We start from the raw sequence: 5730 nt of genomic DNA on the forward strand, positions 1-5730 counted from the left end.
GGGTGTGCATTATTCGGATAAACCAAAAAAACAAATAGAACCAAGTTTGTTTTTTATTTGGTTTGGTTTTTTGGTTTGCTTTAGGGTAGATTTAAAAGATTTGGTTTGGTTCATATTTTTAAAAATAAATTTGCATCAGTCTGTCCCAATATGTGGCACTTTTTATATTTCGAAATTCAAATTTCCTTATTTTGACCGTGTGTCTGAATATAAAATCTTTAAGCTTTTGAAATAAAATTTACATAATTGAAAACTACGTAAAAAGCACTATAAATCATAATAATTAATAATTTAAAATATTTAAAAGACATATAAAAAAATTACAGTTAAAGACTCAAAATTCACACAAATTGAAACGGAGTGAGTAACGTATAGAACTAAAAAGAAAATAGAAAAAGAGGCAGCAAAAAAAAGGAAAACAATATCAAGGCATGGCATAGACATAAAGGTTAGTTTTGATTCTACCCTCTCTCTACCCATTTTATTTTTTAAATTTTAAGTACTATCTAAACTTTCTCCTCATAAATCTAAAGAAACAAACAAAGGAAAATAAATTATTCCATTTTCCACCAAAGATAGGGAGAAAAGGACTTAGCATAATTTTAAAAATTGTGTCATAATAAAGCAAAGTTACAGGAAATTCGGGTAACATTCTTTAAACTTTGTACTTAACCTCTTCTTCTTCTTCTTGGTCTTCACCTTTTCCTGCATTTTCTCTACAACAATGTTCCCAAGAGCTACAATTTGCAGATCTTTTCCAGGTAAATTTTTCACATTTTTAAGTACCAAAATTGCACATTTTTTGGGTTTCCAAATGTAATTCTTGTGAATTATAGCTCAAAAATTGTGAACATGTTCAAGATTTTAGTGTTTTCCTTTTCTTGGAAACTGTTGGTTTTCTTTCATTACCATTTTAGCTAAGCAGTGAAGATTTTTCCCCATAAGAGGAGAAAAAATAGCATTTGAAACCAGGGGCTGATCTGAGCACACTCATAAATCCAACAGTTGTGGACAGGGGTCAGGGCTGAAGCTATATTTGGCCAAGGGTGGTCAACTAAACACCTTTGGCCAAAAAAATATATTGTGTAATAGAGTAAAATATTATTTGTTATTGAATATTATTAATGGGTAAATTTATGAGTGATAATTCAACTTTGTATTCATTACCCAAAAGTCATTTTTCTTTTTTTTGTTAGGTAAAAATCTGTGACGACCCGGCCGGTCGTCTTGAGAGTTATAGCCCCGATCCCCTATTTAACTGCTTCTCCCATATCTATTTTTGCTATTGTGACTTGCCGAGAGGTTTTATTTTTTTTTTTGGAGTGTTTTGGGACACTTAGTCCCTAAATTGAGGTTTAAGCCTTAGGATTGGCACCGTAGTCAGAACTGTGTGAAGACGACTCGGAAATGGAATTCCATCGATTCCGTTAGCTTCGTTGTGTGATATTGGGCTGAGGGACGTGTTCGGATTGTGTTTTAGAGATCCGTAGCTCATTTAGGCTTGAAATGGTGAAAGTCGAATTTTTGAAATTTTGGGCCGGTAGTGGAATTTTGATATCGGGGTCAGCTTCTGATTCCGAAAGTTGAAGTAGGTCTGTAGTGTTGAATATGACTTGTGTGCAAAATTTGAGGTCAATCGGACGTGGTTTGGTTGGTTTCGGCATCGGTTGTCGAATTTGGAAGTTTCAAGGTTCTTTAAGTTTGAATTGGAGGGTAATTCATGATTTTAGCACTGTTTGATGTGATTTGAGGGCTTGACTAAGTTCGTATGGTGTTTTAGGATTGGTTGGTATATTTGGTTAAGGTCCCGGAAGTTCGGGTGCTTAACGGACTAGTTTTTGAACTTGAAAGATAGCAGATTTCTGTTGTTTTTGTTGAAGACAATTCTTCATCGCGTTCGCGAGAAAGGTCCCGCGATCGCGTAGAGCATCTGGGAAAGGTAGCTGAGGTTGTTCTTCGCATTCGCGACGTTGTTCCCGCGTTCGTAAAGGTATGGAATACTAAGGCTATGCGTTCGCAATAAAGACCACGCGTTCGCATAGAGTCAACGGTCAGATGGGTTCCAGGCATGATAGCTTACGCGTTCGCGATGAGTGTCCCGCATTCGCATAGAGTCAGGCTAGTTGAGCTTCGCATTTACGACCCGTACATCGCGTTTGCGATGAGTATATTTTGGTCTGGAGCGCTTGTGCTTCGCGAACGCGAGGCTTTAACCGCATTCGCGAAGAAGGGCATACCTGGGCAGAATTTAAAGTTCAAAAACGAGGGTTTTGAGTTCATATCACAAAATTCAATTGGGAGCTCGGTAGAAGACGAAATTTCGAGAGATTTTCAGAGGGAGTCATTGGGTAATGATTTCTAATTCCTTTATTGTTATAACCCACTAATCTATCATTAATTATATTATTTAATTTCGAATTTGGGGTGTAAAATTGGAAAAATTGAGAAACGTTCTTAGACCAAATTTTGGGGGTTTTGATCGAGATTTTGGTATCGGAATTGAGTGAATTTAGTATGGTTAGACTCGTGAGTGAATGTATGTTCGTATTTTGTGACTTTTACCTGATTCCGAGATGTGGGCCCGAGGAGGCTTTTTGAGCGATTTTTTAATTTCTTGCGTTAGCTTTAATTTCATTAGCTAAATTAGATTCTTGTAGTTATATTTATGCTATGTAATTGATTTTGGCTAGATTTGGGCCACTCGGAGCCGGATATTCGCGGGAAAGACATTGTGACTGATTGATTGAGCTTGGTTCGAGGTAAGTGGCTTACATAACCTTGTGAGGAGAACTCCCCTTAGGATTTGGTACTGTTTGATATGTGAGCGTTGGGCTATTTGTTGTAAAATTTCATTTTCACTAAGTCATACCTTGTTTTCTCCTTAATTGAAACACACTAGCATATGTAAATATCCTGTTTAGACTAGGATAACATGCCTACTTGTTTAACTGCCTATTTGAACTCTGTGCAGTATGTTTAGTGAAATTTCCTTCTTTTCTTGACTTGAACTTAGTCTAAACTGTAGGATTTCTTGCTGTAACTGTTTTTTCGGTAGGTTGTGCTGCATATTTATTTTGGGACTACGGAACGGTATTCCGGGAGATCCCCCTGCACATTTACGTTTGGGACTACGAGACAGTATCTCGGGAGATCCCCTGTTGTTATCACCGTGTTTTGAGCTATTGTCTTTCATTGATTCTATTTCTGTTAGATTTCCGTATTCATTTTACTGTGATATTTCATTCTGTCTTATTTCATTATATGTATACCAGTAGGGTCCTGACCTGATCTCGTCACTACTCGACCGAGGTTAGGCTTGTCACTTACTGGGTACCGTTGTGGTGTACTCACGCCCTTTCTTGCACATATTTTTCGTGTGCAGATCCAGGTTCATCTTACCAGCCTCATCACTAGTTGCAGTCGTTGCTGCTTATTGGAGACTTCAATGTACATCTGCTCGCGCCTGCAGATCTTCGGAGTCCCCCCTTTATCCCCCTATATTCATTTTGCCTTCTTTATGCAGAAATGATGTATAGAACGGTTAAGACTTCTTAGTAGCTTATGACTTACGGTATTCCGGGTTTTGGGAATTGTTTTGTACATTTTCAGAGGTGATAATTGTATATGCACGAGTGGCATTCAATTGCTTATTAGATATTTGTTACTGTTAGTAGTTAATGTTCGTGTTTTTGCTTCATTTCCGCAAAGTGTTAGGCTTACCTAGTCGTAGAGACTAGGTGCCATCACGACGGTTTACGGAGGGAGAAATTGGGTCGTGACAAATTGGTATCATAGCTCTAGGTTCATAGGAGTCGTGAGTCATAAGCCGGTTTATTAGAGTCTCGCGGATCGGTACGAAAACGTCTGTACTTATCTTCGGGAGGCTATGAAACTGTTATGAACAAACATACTTCTTTGATTTCCTTGTCGTGCGAGTTATTGGCATCAAATTCTTAAAATTTTCTATTCTATTATTTCTCACAGATGGTGAGGACCCATACCAGAGGATTTGATGACAAGGCACCCGCGCCCCTGCTAGAGGCTCCAGAGGCTGGGGCCGGGGTAGAGTACGACCACGCAGTGCAGCCAGAGCACCCGCGTGAGCTGCGACAGAGGAGCCCCCAGTAGTTCCAGCTGGAGGGCAGGCACCGGAGGTTCCTATTGCTGCACTAGCCCTCCAAGAGACTCTAGCCCAGTTCATGAGCATGTTCAACACCTTAGCTCAGGCTGGATTGATTCCGTTAGCTCCCACCACATCTTAGGCCGGGGGAGGGGCACAGACTCCTGCAGCCCACACTCCTGAGCAGAGGGTCCGGGTTGATCAGCCCCTAGAGTTCATTCCTATGCGCCCGGTAGCCCCGGTTCAGCATGAGACTAGGAGAGCCGCTTCTGAGGCGGAGCAACTCAGACTTGAGAGGTACCAGAAGTACCACCCACCTACCTTCAACGGATTGGCTACAGATGATGCTCAGGGTTTTCTGGAGGAGTGTCATCGTATTCTCTGTACTATGGGCATATCGGAAATGAGTGGGTTTCTTTTACCACTTTCCAGCTTAGAGGAGCAGCCTATCAGTGGTGGCGCGCTTATGAGTTGAGTAGTCCGGATGAGGCAGATTCACTTACATGGACTCAGTTCTCGAACATATATTTGAGAGAGTATGTCCCTCAGAGCCTCAGGGATGCCAGGGTGCTATGATTGTATCAGAGTATGCAGTCCGCTTCAGTGATTTGGACCGACATGCACCGGCCTTGGTTTCCATAGTTCGAGAAAGGGTTCGACGATTTATTGAGGGACTTCACCCAGTATTAGGATTAGTATGGCCAGGGAGCTGGAGATGGATATTCCTTACCAGCAGGTTGTGAGTATTGCTAGGAGATTGAAGGGCATGCTTGCCCGGGACCGAGAGGAGAGAGAGGCCAAGAGGTCTCGCGAGACTGGTTCTTATTCTGGAGCTCGTGCCCCAGCAGATCGCCATGGTAGGGGTTATGTGGGTCGCCCCATTCATTCAGCTCTTCCAACTTCCAGTGGTATTCCAGCCCCTTCTAGGCCCCAAGAGCCTTATTATGCTCCGCCAGTATCTAGTTTGCCTCCTTCTCGTGGTACTTTTAGCGTCCAGTCCAACAGACCTGGCTCGAGTTAGTCACAGCAGCCACGCCCTCCAAGGGATTGTTTTGAGTGTGGCGACACCCGCCATATGGTGAGGGATTGTCCCAGACTTAGGAGGGTTGCACCTCCACAGACTTCTCAGCCACCACGTGCTCTACCGGGTCCACAGGCTACGATTCCAGCACCATCTACCGCCCCACCTACTCAGCCAGCTCGAGGTGAAGGTCGGGGAGGTCGAGGTCGCCCTAGAGGGAAAGGCCAGGCCAGGTATTATGCTCTTCCGGCTCGTACAAAGGTAGTTGCTTCCGACTCTGTCATTACAGGTATTGTTCCAATCTGTCATAGAGATGCGTCGGTATTGTTTGAATTAGGCTCTACGTATTCATATGTGTCCTCTTATTTTGCCCCATATTTGGGCATATATCGGGATTCTTTGAGTTACTTTGTTTATGTGTCTACTCATGTGGGAGATTCTCTTATTGTGGACCGCATGTATCGGTCGTGTTTAATTGCTCTTAGTGGGTTTGAGACCAGAGCCGACTTATTGTTACTCAGCATGGTAGATTTTGATGTTATCTTGGGTATGTACTGGTTGTCGCCCCATTATGCTATTCTTGTTTGTC

The 5730-nt window shown here is 42.2% G+C and overlaps 1 long non-coding RNA gene across 1 annotated transcript; it reads left to right on the forward strand.

Annotated features, from left to right (window-relative positions):
- The first annotated feature begins 634 nt into the window (after nt 1-634).
- On the forward strand, nt 635-3678 carry LOC138903695 (uncharacterized). The gene is made up of 3 exons (XR_011413037.1): nt 635-761; nt 2691-2759; nt 3383-3678. It is a non-coding gene; the product is annotated as an uncharacterized lncRNA (long non-coding RNA).
- Nucleotides 3679-5730: the final 2052 nt, after the last annotated feature.

This window comes from Nicotiana tomentosiformis, chromosome 12 (genome assembly GCF_000390325.3).
Source record: "Nicotiana tomentosiformis chromosome 12, ASM39032v3, whole genome shotgun sequence".
In the NCBI taxonomy this organism is placed as follows: domain Eukaryota; kingdom Viridiplantae; phylum Streptophyta; class Magnoliopsida; order Solanales; family Solanaceae; genus Nicotiana; species Nicotiana tomentosiformis.